A 21,693-nucleotide genomic window follows, 5' to 3' on the forward strand; every position below is an offset into this window, starting at 1 on the left:
GGAGGAGGAGGAGGAGAGAGGGTGAGAGCAAAAAAATGGATTCAGAGCAGCACTAACTATCTCAGCTGGCAGCTTGTGTCATGTAAAGGAGGTTGTTGTTGTTTTTTGTTGTGTTGTAGTTTGAGGAATTTTAAGTCCCCGCTGCTCCTGAAGTTAAAGGGGACTGGAGCCCTTGCATTTGAAGGAGAGACATATGTTACTGTGAGCAGTCTTTATTGAAATAGTCTGGGGATAAGATTAAGGAATATGATGATATAATAGGATTTCTGTGTCAAAAAAATGATGTAAGAGAGGAAAAAGTCAAGATTTAGGCACACGGTTTGTTAGAATTTCAAGAGAAATTTGATATTTGGCAAAACACACATACACAATCTCAATATCTCATTATAAAGAGTGGTTAAATGATAAGGGCTGCAACTACCAGCTGTCACATTATCCATTCATCTATTATAGTCTTTAAACCATCAAATAATATTGAAAAATGCTCAAATTTCCCAGAAGCCCCAGGTGACGTACTCATACCCTTTGTTCTCCACAACCCAAAGACACTCGCTAAGCTGAGAAAAACAGCAATTTCTTACATTTAAGAAGCTGCATTTGTGTTTGATAAATTACAAGTTGATTTTCAAAATTGTTGGTGGTTTGACTTATGGAATAATCGAGTGATAATCGGCACTAGAAATGATGTGATACTGAACTGAGATCTCATAATTTGTGTTAATTAAAGGTGAACTGTACTGCATGCTGTTTCGCCACAGTGAAAGATCTCACTATAACCACTACAGTGAGGCAGAGATGCAGAAAGTGCTGTCATATAATTGAGACATGGATTAATCATTATTTTCTTGAACAGCCTTTTGTTTGCATGTGCCTGGTAAATATTTAAGCCGTGGCCCGTGCCAGTTAATTGCAGAGTGTGTGTCTGTGTGTGGACACGGAGGGAGAGGGGCGGGTGAGAGGCACGCTGCCTGCCAGCTGTCCGTGGACTGAAATCCCCTTCCCCTCCTTTAATAAGAGCTCTGAGAGATGCATTGTTCTCCCCCAAAAGCAGACATGATGGGGGCAGCCCTGCCATCTGCTGTTCTCCCCTCCACCACTAGCACCAGCTATATGCTTCATTCACACACGCATGCATGTAGATGGGGACCCCCGGATCAGCTGGCAGTGGGGGTTGGGTCGTAGTATTGGATAGTATTGTCATTGAGTGCAGCCCTTTTTGTATGAAAAGGATCATCCTAATGTGGTGGTGGAGGCTGTGGCAGGTGTAAACAAGTCTCCTCTTGTTAACGCTGTGCAGGCAAACTGTAGGTTACTTTATCTCAAACACTCACAGGCAAACGTCCACCTCCTGATTTGCATGGCAGTTGAAGTCCAACAGTCCCTAAAGAATGCTGATTACCACCACAACTGATAACAATCAACAGGTTTTCTCATTTCATGATTCATCTGGCTCGGCAAGATAAGGTTTATAACACTTCACACTCTGTTCTTGTACTATGTACCATTTTACTAGGATTTCATAAGCTCACTAAAGGATTAGGATCATTTTCTGAAACTCTGAAGCGCTGTTTCTGTGTCTGTTTGCATAGACAGGGAAGCCAGCAAAAAACATCAGAGCTAAACTTGCTGGTACAAGTCTTTTGTTATGACTCCTCTCAATGTCAACCACACCAGATCTACTGTATAGTCATACACCTGAATAAGTGTGACTGTGTTCCCTTGAAATGTAACCTCATTTAGTGAGAACCAGCATGATATCATTCAAGTGTATTCACTCTGTATGATTACGTAAATATTAAGATTGTTTCCAGACAAAACATTATTTTAAATCAGAATTAAGAGTTGAAGGAAGTGAATCAGACCGCATCATAACTCAATGTAAGAGTCACTTGGTAATATAATTTCACAAGCTAGCAAACAGAAAAGAACTCAAGAAAGAAACTAATCCTCCTAAAAGATTGATATCTCTCATGTCTGCATATTATAGAGTGCTGCAGGAATGAGTCCTAACTGAGTTAGCATTTTTGCTAACGGTTCCTAACATCAAGGTCAATAGGTGGTTAACACATGCTTAAGATATTTTTACGTTGTGTTCTGCAACATAAAATATGTCAATAAAATACCCCACTTGTGAATTTTTAATCTTTTATGTGTCTTAAAAAAGGCCGTTGCTGTCAGCAACATGTCAGCATGCCGAACACAGAGATTACAAGCTGGAGGTTTAGTGAATTCATGCAATGGTGTTGTAGTTTTTTTATGGCCTAAAGTTAGCTTTTTCCTTCTGGTGAGTGTATTTACACTTTGAAAATCATAAAAGTGCTGTTTGTTAAGATCTTGCTGAACAAAATGTGTAAGTATCATAAACCTTCCACAGAGCTTGTATTTTCTGCAGTGATCCAAAATCCAATGGAAAAATCCCATCAGCATCAGGAAAACAGGGTGATGCTAACTTCCAGGTGGCCTACAAAAATATGCCATCCCTGCAGCACTCTATGAAGCTAGAGTCTGGTGTTGTTAGTTTAGCTTAGCACAGAGATTTTCACAGTCTGATGCTGTTTCCCAAACAAAGCATAAAAACACTTTGTGGAAGTGCACCACATTAGCCTTAAGTGGTAGCCTCCTAACATTGGCTATTTAAATCAGTATGCGGGTGAAATGATTTGCTTTAGCATCACCTGTGTTTTGCTGAGAGAGAATAGCAAATGTTAGGAATATGTTATTTTTCAACATGTGCTTCTCTCTCTGCTGAGAGCTGTTGAAGGTGAGATTCTCAGGGGAGCCAGGTATGATCACTGGTGTGTTTTTGAACATTAGGTTAGTACAGTGCACGTTCACCCAGGGGATGAAAGTCCAAGATTTAACCGACTCAAACGGCACATTTCACACCATGTTTGTCACCATGTTAGCGCATTTCAGCTTCATCAAACAGACACCCTGCCAGACTTTAACTGTTTTTTCATCAGAGTTCAAAACGCATTTGCCAACAGGAGTGACATTTAAGATCAGCCATTCGAACCTGTTAATGGCGAGGCCTAGGCTGACTGGGTCAACACAATACAGACTGTGATCTGGGAGCGGCAGCCTTGTTATGTGAGGTGGGACAAGCTAGGCGCTTCAGCAGCTCCTTTTGTTTTCCTGCAAAGGAGGAAATGGCCGCATTCCTCACATTACCATGTCCATGGGGTCTGACCGAGCCTCCAGTCTGCTGTTTTACTGGGGACGACAGGAGGGCAACCAGCAGCCACTGACATTTTCATTTTGATGGGGGGTTTCTCTCATGAATAACACTGCTGTCCTAAATCATAAGCACAACTTTTCTTTGTAGACAATAGCTATGAATGACTTATGGTAATAAAGTGAGTTAAATATGCAGAGGCAGATGTGATGTGTGTTGATTTGTGATTTTTTTTTCTTCTTTTTTCTAAGACTTCTAACGTCAGCAGCCATACTTGGGGACCTTGAAACAACATTTACACAAGTCTGACCTGTTGCAGGTCTCCCAAGAAATGGTCCCTCGCACCTGGTGACATAAGAAATTCCTCACTTAACCATAAAAGTAAACAAGTCTCACTGAGCCAGTGAGGAACTCTAAACAGGACTACGCCTGTGGGTGACAGTGTTTACAGATAAAGCAAGGACACATATTTTCACGATTGCCCCGTGGGCTCATCGCTTCAGTGGGTCTACTCTGTTTTACACAGCTCAATTGGATTTGATTTTCTGAATTCAATAGTTTCTTTCATGGTAGTATAGTAAAACACTGTAGGGACAATGTGGGATTAAAGTGTTGCAGTATTTTCAACAGTTCAGTGGAAACAGCCAACAAATTCATTAAAAATATATATAATGAAAAAATATTTTAAAATATATAAGGAATTTAATAAGATGATGGAGCAATGACTACATCTGCTTCTATGTACTACAATTTCATGTACCTTATTGCCCATTTGGACATAAAACAGATGGAACTAAAACATTGTTAAAATGTGCTGATTTTTCATTACTAGTAGTTTAAAGCATAAGAATACAGTAGTGCGGTCTGCTATAGAGCTCTATAAGACTGTATGGTTCATTAAGACTCTGTTTTTGTTTTTCGAGCTTAATGAGGTGGATGCAAGTACAGAGAAAAAACAAATAGTGAGTACAGCTCTACAGGATCTATTGGTAACTATTTTAACCCCCCATTTTTTAGCAGCGTACGATAAATTATTACATTATTAAGTAGCTGTATAACCAGATATACAGACTTTTATTATGTACGTTTATTAATGTATTTTCTAACAACTCTTACGAATCATTTAATAGTTATAGTGTACAGTGTATAACTTCAAAAGTAACACAGTAATTTTATTATGAAATGTTTTTAAAGTAGAAAAGCAAAGACATTGTAGTTTCGCCTATGGTTAGGAGGTAGGCCTATTTTCTTACTACCAACAGCTAACGTTAGCTTATCCCGGGTGACTGACTGCATGCAGCACTCCAGAGAAGTCCCATCCTTCATTGAAGGCTTTCCAACTAAATGTAGGCACAGCTACTGGTGGTTAGCTATGGGCTAAGAAGACACTACATGTGAATATCGCAGCTTTAGAGGGGGAATGGCCATCGTTCTGATAGCCCATTATTCCAAACCCCAATAGTCCGAAAACGTTTCATTGGACTAAAAGTCCATTTGTCCGACAGCCTTTTACTTGGAAAACAAAAGTCCACTGCTCCGAAAGCCTGTTTTCCCAAAAATACACTCTCTCCCTAGAATTATTTTGTATATTTGAAGGTGTGTTGTCATCGTAACCACAATAAACAATAATATTGTGAAAAGGTTGCAGTTTGGTTAGGTTTAGGAATAAAAAACACTTTATGCCGTTTAGGAAAAGATCCTGGTATGGGTTAAAATTGGTATGTTAGTTCAGATTAAGGTACGTACAAGAGGTGATGATACCAGAGTGTGTGTTTTTGGACCAACAGGTGTTTGTTTACGGAATAACAGGGTATCGGACAAATGGGCTTTTGATCCAATGGGACATTTTTCAGACTATTGGGGGTTTGAAATAATGGGCAGTCGGCACAATGGCATAGTACGCTTTGAGTTAACGGGAGGCACAATTCTCCTTTTTTTTGGTGGAGCCCAACCGCCCCTCGCACCTAGCTAACACGTCCCGCAGCAGTCTGTCCTCTGATAAGAAACTGATATCGACCCTCCATCAAACCCCTGGCAAACAGCTGTTACTGGCTTTAGTGACAGCAATGTAATTACTGAATTTCTCTTTATTGAAAAAAATCTGAGTAATGCATTAGAACAAGTGTGTGTAAATTATTTAATAAATTGTTAAAAAAAAAATGCTTTGTAACACACTGTAAGGATTTGTTCATGTGTGTAATCATACATCTATATAATGTTATCAGTAAAAGTAAAAATATAAGATAGTGTTATACAAACGATTTATTCAGTATTTGTATCCTGTTTATAAATGTTAAATATAAAATAAAGTGTACCGATCCATCCAATGAGACCAGAGGTGGCTGGCCATTTGCTTTAGCCAGGGGTCAGAGAGCAACTGCTGCGGTGATAGTCATCTCTGCGGCTACACCAACATCCTGCTGACTCATTTGCTTAAACAAATCTGTTCTAGCTAGTCCAGTATTGATTAAGATGGTCTCCTGACGGCCACACTGACCTATATGTAATCAGATGGTCGGATGAAACAGATTCAATGAGTGAGTGATGGTTTTGATATGACCTAATCCCATATGACAAACCTTAGAGTAAATGTCTATTTAAACATAGACAGACAGACGGACAAATATGTAAAAGGTGACTATGATATGACTCCTTGTCTATGTGTGCTCTTTGAATATGTTACTGTAGTCAGTGTCCTGTGTCCTGACAGTAACCTTCAAAGGCAGGTAAGGATTGTCTGTTGTGCTGCATTAAACACAATGGCAGCTTTTGAGCCAATCACTGCGTCACATCCACACAATGAACAAAGACTCACTCTGTTGAGGACATGTGTGGACCAAATCTTCAGAGAATGAAACTGCATATAATTCACATTTACTACTTTTTGTTATGATACACACAAGAGTTTAGGCTGCAAAAACCTATATGCGTTATACCGATACTGCAGGATTTTAGGATATTTTAGTTTATAATGGAAAATTTGGTTATAATAATAAATTACAAACAAAAAAAACATATAGCCTTCTAAATCCAAAAATATCCATGTGATAAGACTAATCAGTACTTTATTGAAACTAAAGACACCATTATGAAATTTCAGTAGTGTAAATACTCAGAAGAGCTGATGCCCAAACATTCCTGGCCGTCACTGTTGCAGGAAGAGTTAGAAGATGTTAAGCTCAATTTAGCTGTTTCAAGAAAACAAACAACTTGTGTTTAGCTCACAACACAGATCTTGTGTCAAAGGATAACATGAGCATTCTTCTGAATGCTTGACTTGTCTGTTTAAATGCTGCCTAATGTTTATTGAAAAAATATCTTATCTGATAAAAGGTTTCAGCAACAACAAGTGGCATAAACACAGCTGAAATCTATGACGCACCAAACACAGTGGGCCTGCAAGTCACTATTTTAGGCTTATTCATGTATTGTCACTGCTGATAAAGAATAACCTTCAAAGAGGTGGGTACAGTTGGAATTGTGCATTTTGTGAAAATTGTAATGATTCATTTACTTTACAAACCAAAGGATGGTATTTAGTGGAATATCATGGGGCTTCAGGCTAAGGGGCAGATGTTTAGTGGAAACAAAGCACAGCGCACACTATCTCCTGCCCTCCAGCTTAGAAGCAGATGCACCTGTCGGCCCCCACCATATGGGCTCCTGCAACAAGAATGCAGTGTATGCAAAACAGAAAGCACACCAGGCATACAGTCAACAATTTGAAATAGAAAGAAAGAGACTTCAAATATTTAGTTACGTTCTGTAGAAAATAAATCTACCACCTGTTTTCCTAACTGAGAGGACCTATTCAAGTGTAATCCTCCCATTTCTCTTGTTCAGATTCTTACAGCCATTATGTTGAGAGCAGGTGGAAGAACCATTTAATGTCACATCAGCTGTAGCTCACTTACAGCTGTGAACAAATGTTCAGACTGTTTAACAGGCCGGCCGTTGTTGCTCATCTCAAAAACTCTCCATTTTAATCCGCACCATCATTTGTGGGTTCAAAAATGACAGACACAACGAGTCTGAACAATGACTCTCAGGTTACAGACATGCTTGTATGAGCCTGCGCATATATAAGCCCCCCCCCGCAAAAAAAATCCATAAAGGCCTGGTGCACCCCCAGTGGAAGCAGATGGCCGGGTAAGGCCATCGCTTCCAGGCCAGATAAACATGTCTCCTAGGGCTGCGCTGAGTGTAAAGCCACCAATCTGCTCAGATGAGAGATGGATGCCTCTGTTGCTTGAATCCTAGAAACGGCCCTGTGTCAGACAAAGAGCAGGTGGTGGAACTCTGTGACAGAGGCCAAATATCTCACTGCCCTGATACTGGAAGGGTTAAAATCTCCATTGTAAAACAGGAAGAGAAGGGAAGAATATTGACAATGAGGACAAAGAACGACTAAAATGGAAGATGTATGTAGTAGTACAGAGAACATTTAATAGGCAGTTTAAAGACAGACAGGTAGGCCATATTTAGGAACAACATTAAATCAGTGTACGGATAAAATCAGTTGATGCCGAATTGGATTTTTCTTACATATAAAATACAAATAATAACACTTAATGGTTCAAGCACTATTGTTTTACTGACTACATTTTAAATATATTCACATACTGTATATAATTGGGGTTTATAAAGTTAGTATTTTTTATATTTAACCATAATCTAATATAAGCTTGTTTTACCCTAGTTTATTACTGATGTAACTAAACCTTTAATGTAAAGATTCTGAGCAGCAAGGACCAATTTTGGTCTGAAAAAGAGTTTTTTTTTTACTCATGTAAGTTATTTTTAAGCGAAGAATAATTTAATTTGACAAAACTAAAATCTATTAATTTTCTTTCAGCATTATTTAAAAAAATAATAACATATTATGCTTGCAAAAATGATTTCTGTGCTCCAAATGTCCCATCTCATCCTATGTATAGTGACACAAATATGATTTTATATATTTAATCCATGTATTAATAAACTCATCATCAATCAATATTTGTGCGATCTCTTAGTGTACATTGGGTCAACACATTGTCTTTAATGCAAGTGAATTCAACTAATATCTGCAAAGCTGATGAAGCCCCAGAATATTGAACTACTTAGTTAATCCTTGGATATATTTATATTTTCTGACTGTAGTAGCAGAGGTTATTGTCTGAAAGCAGCGCCTGACACAGTTTCCTCTGTCTGCCCCCACCTCTGTCCCAAATGTCTGACTTTGTGTTTCTGGCAATTTGCTCCCATTGTGCAGCACTTCCTGATAGGAGGCACTCTGGAAGACTGGGCTCAGTCAACTGCAAAGGAATGTGACATTCCTTTCTAAAATTACGGATGTTTCTTTGGATTTCTGGGCCAATTTCTGCCATTTTCACTGCGGTGTCTGGAGAAAGTGTTTCCGGAATGACACGCAAATGAACACGGAGCATATATTCTAAACTTCATTCATGATTGACTGCCACAGACTGTTGGACGCCGACAAAATGTTTATTTTCACTGCTAACACACAAGTGCATATTGTTATTGTTCTTTTGTCCACATTTAACAACATTAAATATGTTTGGGGTGGGGGTGACCATTAAAAGAATAAAAGATTAGATAAAGAATAGATAACTAAATAAATAAATAAAAATGTTTCTAAATCTTATTTTAAATATAAAATAAAAAACATATTGTATGCATATCCAAAGCAATGTTAAAGCTACTGAACCTGGAACAGAGTATTCTGACTCCAGGGTGATTAAAACAGTGTTTTCCAACCTTTTTGGCTTGTGACTCCTTAAAATTAAGCAATATCTACCTCTGACCCTGCATTACAGATTATAAATTAAGTGTGAGCCTGACTTGTGAGCAGTGAAAGTGAACCAAAACAGTAAAGTATCATCTGAGCTAAAAGTCACTATAAAGCTCTGCAGAGCTGAGGTTGATAATTTCCCCGGGCTCATCACTACAAGCATATAAATAATCATCTGATCGATTGTTAATATTAAAATTATAATTACAGCTGATTATATTTGACCCCAAGGTTACATAAAAATAACATCTCAGCACGAGTCTTGAGAATCAGTATAAAGAAGAAAAAATGAAATGCTATCAAAGACTTCTGTTGGGAGAAAATCAGGTGTCATTACTTAATAGAAAGAATGATCTTCCATAAAATAAACCACTCTTTTTTGTATGTATTTGGGTAAACACTATTAGCTAACGTGCTAATGTGTGATGGGCATGGGTCTTTTCCTTCTCTTTGAAATTCTTTTATTTTGTAGCTGACTCAACTCTTAGTCACACCTGCCATTAAGTCTACATGTAGATTTCTAAATAAAAACAGAACCTGTTGATATTTATTAAAGAACACTATGTCAGCAGAGAGCCTTGGTAAATACAGGTCGAGCTGAACAAACATAAAGAGGCCACAGGCTTGCTGTGATAACTTCAATCTCCAGATGGTAGACTGGAGTTAAAGGGGGAAAGGAGACAGAGGAGTGGAGGGGTCAGACGTCAGGAATGAGGAAATCCCACCCTGGCCCCAGCAGATAGAGGACAGGAAGCACTTCTATTTGCATACAAATTCAGCCTCAGAAATGCAACATGTGCAGTTCGGGGTGACTGCGTTAAAAGCATGGGAGGAGACCTGCAGACCACTGATAGTGCATTGTCAGGTGGCCATTACGTTCCTGATGACCTCCACAGGCCGTGACTGCGGGGACAGAGCAAAGGTGATAAAGTGGAGCCATTTATGTCAAATCCAGGAGTCCCATTCATCAAGAGAGGATGTGAACCAGTGACCAGCTGAATGAACAGTACATTTCATTTAGCTTACTTAAAGGTCCAGTGTGCAACATTTAAGAGAATCTACTGGCAGAAATGGAATATAATAATTATTAGGATGTTTTTAGTAGAGTTTAATCACCTGAAAATAAGAATTGTTGTGTTTTTGTTACCTCAAAACAAATTATTAAATTTTTTTTCCTCTCCTCTTCCACGGAGTCTGCCATGTTGAACCGCCATGTTTCTACGGTAGGCCAGAACAGCTCTAACACTGGCTCTAGATAGGGTATTTTGTATATTCCCCGGCCACCATAGTGGCTACATGCTTTAAAGGCTGGGCTGTATTCAGTTGGTTGCGATCTACAACTTTCACTGCTACATGCCACTAAATCCTTCACACTGGCCCTTTACGTAAGCAGCCTGGGCCTGAGAGCAAATTGTGTTAACTTCTGTTCGATTTTAGAGACAAGCTTTTTGATTTTTTTTACTTTTGAGTGGAAACTTCTGCAGTTGATGAAAGAAGCTTGTATAAATAAATGGATAATCCCTCAAAACCCTTTGCGTATTATGCTGACAGCAATGTACACACCACGATTAGATAAATCACATAAATAAATGGCTTGGAGTAAAGGACTTTAAACACCCCCAACAATCACACATCACAACTCAAATCCTGTTTGTGTAATGAATGGATGCCACACATTCCTGGCCCCTCGTTGCATATTTTCAAGCTCTTCTTCTAAACGAGTCACATCCACAGTGTCTGACTAAGGCATTTTAATCTATGTGAAACTGCAAATATGTATTTAAAATCCACCATATCTGGCTCCTTCACATTTGCTGAATCAGCAATGAAAGAGCGGCCGCGTGAGCCTGTTGATTTATGATGCAGTCACCTCCAGAGTGATCACCACAGGTGACGACAATTTTCTCTCTGATCTCCAACAACGCTGACAATTTTATGGCCTGTGTAATTAAAGACTTAAACACTCAGGAGCACCAAAGTTGACTCAAGCATGAAAGGAAGGGAAGCCGTTAAGAGTCTATAATGTTTTAGTCTGACTGAGAAGGCATTTAAATTGTCTTTGGAGATTCCAGAGAAGACAGTGGCATTAAAAATATGCAATTTCAAGCTGCTGCATATTAGTGGAAACCAACTAATTTGTTAAATGTGAAGTTTCAGATGAGGAAAGGAGACGTAAGAGATGTTACATAAAAGAGGATTAGTGAGTGGTATAGGGTTGGGAACAGTGGGATGATTTCACCTTTTGTGTGGAATGGAAAGATAAAGAAATCCATTTCTGAGTGAGAATAATCTTGATAACGCTGTTGTTATCTACCCCTCCCACCTCCCTGTCAAGTGACAACAGCTGCCTGAAAGTAATGAAGCGTGAAAAGCTTCCCTCTCAAGAAACAAGAGTCTACACATTTTTACACCATCCACTGCTGTATCTGATTTCTTGTCATGATCGGTTCATATGAAAGCATATGTATATCCTTGATGAGACAACTGAGCATGATCAGATGGATGAAGACGGGAGGAGGCACTTTCTCTGTTTGTTTTGTTTTTAATTGAAAGTACAACTTTCTCTGTCATCAGTGATTACTTGATCAAACACTTTTTTTATCCAAGTATAATAGCAGGTCTTGGCACCGACACTGCTGGAGGTAAAGACATGAGGTGGAGAGCTGGACATGAGGCAAAAAGTTAAGTGCATTTTACTTATATTGCCCAATGTTAAAAATCACAAATTTGCCCCAAGGGGCTTTACAATTTGTACAGCATAAAGAGTAGAACAGCTCCCCCTACAGATGAAAACAGACAATTCTTACCTAATGAAAACACAACAATTCTTAAATTCACAAATGAAAACCTATATATATATATATACCTATACCTATTCATATTATATTCATTTTCTGCCAAAATGTTACACACTGGACCATTAAGAGCAAAATCTTCTTCCAGTGAGGATAAACTCATACTTTGCAGTGTTCCAAGTAACCTCACCAAAAAGGCTATTGAAAAAAAAAAAACTGTTCTGCATCTTCAGAAATAAAAATGAGAAATTTAGTTTGGTGATGAATGGCTAACCGTTATGTGCGGGTAACTACAATTATTGGTCAAATTTGTGGAAAAGTTGCAGTGATTCACAGGGATTGGTTGAATTTGGTTGAACTGATTAGTTCTGAAGGTATTAACCGAACTACTGGATACAATGAAAGATGGTGACGCTAGATAAAAAGCTAAGGCATCACCAAAGGTATTACAACTTATTCTGAGTGTGGCATGGATGTCTACACCAAATTGAATTACAAATTTGTTGTCAAGACATTTAACTAAAAACAAAAAAGGGTCAACCTTATGATGGCACTAGAGGAAAAGTCAGGGAATCAGTAGTATTCATCCTCTGGGGAACAGGAATATCAGTACAAAATTCATGTCAATCCATATAATAGTGGATATTTCAGACTAGACCTAACTGACGTCATTGCCATCCATAGAGCATCCATTTTTTTCTCCTATCCTCTTTAGGGCTCTCCTCTTCTAAATTGGCAACCACAGATCAGGCAATAAGACAGACAGCATAAACCAACTGTGACCTCTGCAAGATCCACAGTTCAAAGACAACTGATGGTATAAAATGAGCCTAATCTAATATATGAAAAAGCCTGAGGATAATATGAGGGATATTGTTGCAGGCTGTTATACTCATGACATTTCATCAGTATCATGGAAAGATGAGGAGGTTTTAGCAGCTAGAAGGAAGGAAGGGCGTCACTTCCTCAGGCATTTCTCTTATAAAGACATACAAATCAAAACATGTTCAGCTGTTTATGTCACTATGACTGAAAGAATGTAAACTGACTCTTCCCCCCACCCATTCATCAGAATATCCCAGGATGCTTGTGTGGCGTAGATTATAATCACTAGTTGTACATTGTTTTTTCCACACTTTTTTCGCTGGAATTTCTTTTTCAGGCATAGTCATATAAAGCATATCACAACTTGCTCAGACTGAATGGAACCCAAAACTTCTCAAATCTCAAACAATCTCTTCATTTGCAATGTGACAGGTGTATAAAAACCTGGTAATTCCAGTTTTGGTGTTTTAATGGATTTACTTCAGTTTGTAATGTCATAACTGGTAGTTACAGCTGCAACAATATGCAAATGACAGGATATAGCATTTAAAATGATTTTTTCGCTACAGTCAAAAGTGATGTGTCACAGCTCACTTTACAATGCTGAAGCACAAAACGATATAATGGTCACACTCAAACTTGTGCATGTCATTGCATAAGACAGAGAGAGAGAAAATGAGGCTGGCTCGGGATGTTTGTGGTTGCAGGGGGAAATATGAAAACTAATTACACAAGACGATCCAAGTGGATGCCCTCATTAGCCATGAATGAACAAGGAATGTTCTCAATAGTTTTTACGTAACAGAAAGCAACATCAAAGTGCACACGCAGAAACTGCATCAAAGCATTCCTGTTCTGACTCGGCTGAATATCAACGAGACGATGCTCCATTTTTCAAGAATTTATTATTATATTTATATATATTCATATGATATGGGACTGTGGTGGCTTTAGGGCGGTATGAGAATGGGGAGGGAATTTGAACTTCTTGTGCAGAGTTCATCCTCTCTCATTAAAGGTACAATCCGTGATCATATTGTAAACAGAGGGGATGCCCCAGCACTGGTTTGGATCCTGCTATGACTATCAGACTGATTAATGGGTCAGATAACAATTGTTGAGGTTTTCTGTTGTTCAGGGCTTGTTTACATCAGTGATGCCTGCAAACACTAGGGGTGTAAGAAAACATAGAAAAATATTGTATGCCGATATTTTGTTCTGCGATATCATATTGTTTCTCAAAAACATAATATCGATTTTTGTTTTTAAACCACAAAACGCTAGATAGCAGTATTGTTAACGTAAAATTAGGGGTTTGTTACTCAGCTTTAATGCATATGGTAAGATTAGATGAGATCTTCTCACCATTTTTTAAAACAGATTTAGACAAAAATCTACAAAATATATTTTCTCTTATATTTTCTTTATCAAATTATCGAATCCATTCTTGAGGTAGGGTATAAACTACGCAAAATGCGTATTTCCTTTTCTTTGTAAAAGTGAAACAGAAGTCTTTGAACCATGATACCGTGATTGATATCATAATTCATTTTTCATCTTGCCGATTTGAATGTTAATGTAACATATCGCATCCTTTAAAGCATCACAGTATATTGAACTTTAACCTCTGTATTGGGATACCTTTTTGTCTTGTCTGGTTCTTGCCAAACAGTCCCTCAATTTCAATTCTGATCAGTTACTAAAAAACAACACATTTTTTTAGCATTAAGTCAAATTCTGAAATTATTTAAGCATGAGCACCTAAAATCTATTTAAATTTAAATTACAGATTGGGCCTTTAATTTGAAGGATGACTTCATTTAGACAAGGGGAACCCCATGTGTCTAGATCTCACCTTTCTTTGAGAGATCGTATTTTTCAAGACAGCAAGTCCAGGGCTTCTGCAGGTTTCTACAGGTTGATTAAGACCTTTTTAAAGGCCTTTTTAAGACCATTATGAAAACAAGTTAACAGCTTTATGCCCATTGTGGCACAAAAAAGTATGACGGGTATGAAGAAGTAGTAGTATCAGTGTTGGTTCTTTGTCAGTTTCATTCTGCAGTTGTTACAGCACGATCAATACAAATATGTCTCAAAAACAGAGGGACTGAAAAGTGCAACTTTATACAAGTAACTGCATTAATTCAATCCATTTTTAAGACCTATCAAAATCATATAACACATTTAATACCTACAATTTAGATTATTGGATTTATATTTTAAAAATATATTGTTCCAAACACTTATTGATCCTCATCAACACACTCCTCTTCTTTGGACAAGGTCAGACAGATTTCTGAGGCAGTTAGGCCACCCTAAAGACAGGTCATGTAGTAAGTGGACCTTTGAATTTAGATTATTTTGTTTGACTTACTGCTCACAAACCTCAAATTCCAGACCCAGTGTGTTCCCCATTTGCCATTCGCCTGATCCTTTCATCTGCCCCTCGTTACCCCATCAGCTTGCCATGACGGCCTAACATCTGTTCAGTCCTGCAGCACTGTGAACGTAAACCAGCGTAAACTGGTGAGGACAAGAGGAGTAGTTTGGATTATTTTAGACATGGTTTGTGTTGATATCTACCACCAATGTGTTTTCTGGTTATTTCGATTAATGTGCCACATTTCAAAACAGTTGCAATTGGACCCTTTTTCTGTACTGCATAAATCAAGTGTCGTTCAAATAGCTAAATAGCTAAACAGTTTCCTCCCTGTTTTCTCTGTCTAGGATCTACAAAGTGAGCAGTACCTTCCCTTTATACACTCTTCACTTCTGACTGCTGAGGGTTACTACATTAAAATTAATATGGGAAACTGTTGACACTCCCTTTTCTTTATTTCCCTTTTCTTAGGAAGATTGCCTAATCTAAGCTGATGTAATGTGGATGCTATTTCTTATTGCCTGTACACATCATGTCCACTTCAAGAATAAAAATGTGACTTTATATTTCAGATAAGATATTTCAGATGTTTTACTCAAGGATTCAAGGTTATTTTATTGTCATTTACAACAGAAGGTTGAAGAATGAAATTTAAATGAGCTACTTTAAAAAAACAACAACCCTAGTGCCAATCTAAGGCACTACTATTCAAGTACTGTGTGAGTATAAGTAGTTTAGTAGCATACACTATAAAATGTAAAATAGAGAAATGATTTACTGCATATTATATCTGTGTGTGTGTACCATAGCTAATAGGGACCAATAAGCTCAATAAAGCAGTAGAGTATTTTGTAGAGAATAGTGAAATTCTTTGCAGGAAATTAAATTGACTTCATCCAACACAACTTGTTGCTTTTATCTTAGAGGAGCTCCACTCCAACATGTGTCACATGTGTGTTTAATTGCAGCTTTACAGTGTGCCTGTTCACTTAGAGGCCCATAACTACTGTAGGAAGAGGAAGAGGGCTGTGAGGCTTCAGGCAAACGCTGATGTCTGCATTTAGTGATATTAAACTTTGACATAGTTAAGAATTTAGGCAGACAAGGCATCTACTACTGCTAGACCAACTGAAGAAAATTTAGTTTTTTTGTGTAATTTAGGCGAACTGAACTGAACAGGAAGGTTTTCTGTTGTGTTATGATCACAATTCATAGATTTTTAACTTTACTCTGTAACAAATATTTGTCCTTATCTAATGCCATGAGGTTTCTCGACATCTTTATACTATGTATTCAAACACAGTCAATTAATAAAACCATGTTGACCAAAATTTGATTTAAAAATGAATTAAATCCAACATGGAGGAAGTTTGAACCTGTTCAACTCCATCAAGTGAAACAAATGTCATAACATCTAAAGAGTTGCACCCGTAAAGCCCTGTGAAACAGAAACAATCCTAGTGTTCAGTTTCAATTTCATGTACATTTTCACATTTCAAATGCAGGTTGTCAAAAATATGCCACAACAGACCTCTCCCCTTTAGCAGCAATGTGTTGCTGAGTCCCTGCAGGTCCAAGTTGTCAACCAGGACAAAGCCTCCTGCACCCACTCCCAACCTTCTCCAGGCCCTCAGATTCATCTCCAGACCTGAACCTTCCACCCTAAAGCTGAGCCCTGATGTCCAGGAGGAGGCTGTCCTGCAGAGCAGGCACCTCTGAAGATGCATGGTTACTCTGTCGAGGAAGGGTTTACCAGTGTGGTGGATGAAATATATGTTTGTAAATGAGTAAATTGGAATTTTAAAATGAAGCTAGCTATTAAATTACATTTATCTTTATAATTTGTTTTTGTGACTTCCTCTCCTCATAGATATAAAAGTGCCAAGGCGAGGGCCTTGGGAGAGACTGGGTCGTCCAAAGGTGGCCATGGTAGAAAAGCCTGAGAGAATTCTTGAGGTTGAAGAGTCTTTATAGGGAAATAAGTCTATCCACCACTTATAGATGTCGACACTTCAGGTGAACAAGACCCTTGATAACCATTTAGGAAAAAAACAAAACATGGAAACTAAATGTATAATTGCAAACAATAGCAGTCTAATATTTGCAATAATACTCTCCACGTTAATGCTGCAAAGTAGCCTCCATTTTAAAGCAGCCATTTAAAGCTCACAATCTGACTGCAGCTTTTGCCCACAAAATGCAGCATCATCCTGCACCTACAGCCTCTTACAAACAGTAACATCCAGCCTTCAGGGAATCCTCTACAGCACCAACAGCCTTTCATGTCAGCTTCAGGATTCAAAAAGACAACTCCAAGACTGTTGTCTGCCTTGAGCTTCCATCAACCAGCTGCAATCTTGTACAGCCTTTGACAGCCAGCTGCATCAGCCTCTACATGCCCCTAAAGACATCAGCAATGAGCATCAGCTGAAACCTGCAGCTATCACTAGTCAGCTGTGGCCCCGACCTACATATACAGCGTTCATCAGCTAGTAAAAGCCACATGCAGATTCCTTCCATCTATCCTGCTCCTTCCTGCCACAGCCTCAGCCATCATCTACAGGCTCTGACAGCCAGTAGACTTTGGCAGCCAGCATCAGCTTCCACCTGCAGCTGCAGCCTAATCCTTTGGCTGAAAACAAGCAGTCTCAGGCCCAGTCTCCACGTAGGGATTCATAAAGCCAGGTCCAAGACCAGTATCCCCCTGCAGCTTCCAAACAGTCAGCTGTAACCCCTACCCCCTACTCCTACTAACAGTTTTCTGCACCTTTCCAGCAGCTAGCTGCAATTGGGCCTCAGCTTCCACCTGCAGCTACTGCTGTGTTCAAAACAAAGAAAAAAAACTAAATGGATTTCATTTAATATGCAGTAATGTTTTCTTCTGACAGCCAGCTAAAACCTCAGCTTAGGCACCCAGACTCAGTTTAAAATGCAGCTGTCGCCATTTAGCTGCAGCCCCCAGCGCACAGCAGCTGGTACACGTCCATCTCTCTGCCAGCCAGCAACAGCCACAGCCTCCTCATGCAGATTCAAAGGCCATCTGGGGTCCCAGCCTCTGTCTCCTGCTTCCAGCCTCCAGCTTTCAGCCTCCACCACCAAACATCCACACAGCTAGCTTCCACTGCAGCTTCTGCTCATAAAGACATTCAATGACAGGTTTGTTTATAGCACCGCAAATGGAAGTAAGATATATTAATACAATACAATAATATATAGTATAGTATAGTATAAATATAGTAAACATATTTTTTTTCTTATTTTCTATATTCTATAATTAGTTATGTACTGTAGTATAATGTACATATTTTACACACTTATTCTTATTTCTATATATATTGTTGTTATATATTGTAGTACAATGCACATATTTTAACAAACTTCTTATTATTTCTATTTTCTTATAATTCTCTTGAGCAACTGTAACGCAATCAATTTCCCCCCGGGAAACAATAAAGTATTTCTGATTTTGCTTATAATACAGCTCTTTTACTTGTTTTATTCATTCTCATTTAACAACATGGTGATGTTTTCTTCAGAAAGACTAACCTCACTTCTCTCAGTAGCATCATCCAGCCACAGCGAGTCTCTGCTCCAGTTCCTGCCTCAGATTAGCCATCTGCTGCTTTAATCATTCAACCAGCAGCAGTCCCAGCATCCCACTCCAAATCACCTTTGGTTTGTATTTCACTTCTCTAAATGTCTCTTCTTTGTGCAGCACTTTGGTCAACACATGTTACTGTAAATGCGTTCTGTAAATAAAATGACTTGAGCTGAACTGACTTGAGTTCTGGATTCAATTTGACTCTCTCATTCTCTCAGTTGTTTAAGCTATTTAATAGGTGACTCCATGAAGGAATTAATGTGGATTAATACAAATATTTTGCTCAATAACATGTTCTTTAAACAGGATTTCCTGTTGGAAAACTACTGTTATTACTTAAATGATAAGTAATAACAGGCCCTGGATGTGTTTGTCAGACATTAACTTCTTACTGAAAGCTGGAAAAGAAACCCTTTGCACTCTGTCCAGTGTAATGCAGTGCAGCCACGCTTTTAGTATTTCACAGAGTAAAACATATTGTCAGTGTGAGGAGGAGGATAGAGAAAGGGAAGTGAATCATGGCCATGGGGCACTCCAACAGGTACAAAGAGTAGAGGAAAATCACAAACACCTCCCAAAAAAAATCTCACAAATTCCTAGGGTAAAGATGGAGGAAGCCATTCACATCTGGCACCAGAGACCAACCATGAACAAAGAGAGACAGGGGTTAGGGTCTATGATTCTATATTTAGATTATGTGTTGACAACAAAATCATCACCATGACAACTGAGCAAACTCCATAGGCAAAGGAAGGCCGGGGGATTTGGTTGAAAGCTTCAGAAACACAAAGTGTATTGAGTCTTTTGTGTCAAGTCAAAAAAATTATTTTTAAGTTATGTTTTCCATTTTTTTCCAATTTCTTTTACTTAAGGAAAATATGTCATTACACCACTGTTTACATGCTGCAATATGCAAACATACACATACTGTAAGTAGGACATCAGTGTGCATGCACGCACTCATTGTGTGTTAGAGGAATAAGTCCTTTCCTCTTGGCCTGTCTGGCACAGTTCCCTTGGCATGGAGCACGGAGCAGGCTGATAAGAACGCGCCCCTCTGTCTCAGCAGCATTCCAAGTATCCTGCAGTGAACGTCCAGAGTTCCGCTGCACGAGACGGGTCTGGTCACAACCTGCACCCACTCCCTCGACCCCACCCTCCCAGAGCGTCCTCAGACTCAAGAACAATGAGACATTCCCATCAAATAAGGGACATGGCTAAAGCGAGAAGTGGGACATGGACGCACGCAAAGCACGACAGGCATGTACTCTGAGGCCCCGCCATGGAATGTGCAACGAAGAATGCATGCAGGCTGCAACAATTCTGGGAAAAGTCATCTTATCTTGTAAAGGAAGTTTGGCAATTCATAAAAAGACGTTTATCACGTCCGCCAAGGTGCAGCAATCTGTCAGAGCAACATGAATCATACTAAAGGGACACTTCTTACTTGTGCAACTATCATAAAATTTTTTCCACATAAAACCAAACTATAAGACAAATGTGTTAACCCCTTTTTGATAATGGTTCTAATCAATGAACGCTCAGAGAATCAAAGATATTCGCCCCTCCCCAACCCTCCCTCATCAATCTCCTGCCAGTCCCGGTTTCAGAAATCCCCGCCAACCTGCATTCATTCTACAGAGATATCTCGGGCCTATAAACAAACAATCTATCTTCATTCTTTATTCCCATGACGAGTTATGATCCCAGAGATAAGGAAAATTCCTCAAACAGATTCCTCAGATATCTCCCTACAAGATGGTTTGATAACGTGAACGAATTTTCCCACTGAGTATTTACTAAGTTTGCCAAATGTACTCACTTGCATGTTGATTAGGCTTCATGTAGCCTCTAAGATGTCTGGTTTGTGACATAAAGCATTCAGTACAGTGTGGGACTGCAGAGCATTCCTGTTTTATGACAGGAGCAGGGAAAGTATCAGACACAAGCCCCTGAATGACTGGCTGATTGAGGACTATCTGACCTGGCACATTCATTACTGATGACCAATGTGACAACAGAGCACTTAAATTGCCCCCTCTGCTGCTCGTTTACGGTAGAGCAATAGCGCTAATGCTTTAATGAGAAAGTTAAGTTAATGGAATGGTCTTAATAGTGGTACGTTTTATGTCTCACTTAATGGGGCCAGTGAGGCTCTCTTTCACTGAGGTAAAACACACCTTCCTACTACAGTAGCATTAATTTAAAGCACCCCTCAGCTCATAAATGTGTTTTGGTACATCAGTTGGAGGTGTGACTGTAGAATGATTTACATGCGAGTTTGACGCTAGAGGGTTGTCCTCACATTTACCTGCTTAAGGGGGGGAAGTTGTCTGTGCTCACCTTAACTGTGAGTTCAACACCTATACCTATGAGCAGGCGTTTGTTTATCACAACTAGTCTGAAAGCCCATCGTGGTCAAACATGTAATTTACTTACTTAACTTACACAAGTGTGAGGCCTCCAGTGTACATACACTGACAATGGACTTTTCAGTAGATAGTTTTTATGAACAGTTAAACTTTTGAAACAGAAAATATTTGCATATTTATAGATATTATTAGTATGGATTTTTCAGCGAGGTAGGAGCAGATGCATTTTAGAAAAAAATGTGTGGAAAAATTTTATCAGACACAAATTATTTTTCAAAGCTTAATGTCTTATGTTGTTGACCGTGTCCAAAGAGGGTCTTTAATATTTCTAAATAGTCAAATTGACCAAAAAACATCTTACCGCAAGGTCCACTTACTTACTTGGGTCCTCCGAGACTTTGCATTCCTCAGTGTAGTTTGCTCAATAGACTGCTTAACTAAATAACCCTGACCCTAACTCCATCTGTTAAGGAAGGCCACAAAGTGAGGCTGAAATCAAGAATTGGAATTGGCTTTTTTAAGATTTAGTACAGTACACGGCCCAACCATACCAGCTTTTACTTTAACCTTACATGTCTAGTACGGTTCTGGAGGAAGCTTTCTGATGATGTCGGTTGGCTTGTGCTCATAGGTTTCATTTTTTTTTAGGGACAAGGAGGTGAAAGACATGAGCATTAACTAGGCAGAGTATCTAATGAATATATACATATACACAGTATAATATATTGGGCTTTTTGCCTTTATTGGACAG

Source organism: Morone saxatilis, unplaced genomic scaffold (genome assembly GCF_004916995.1).
Source record: "Morone saxatilis isolate NCDOM2014 unplaced genomic scaffold, NCSU_SB_2.0 Contig12, whole genome shotgun sequence".
Classification (NCBI taxonomy): Eukaryota; Metazoa; Chordata; class Actinopteri; family Moronidae; genus Morone; species Morone saxatilis.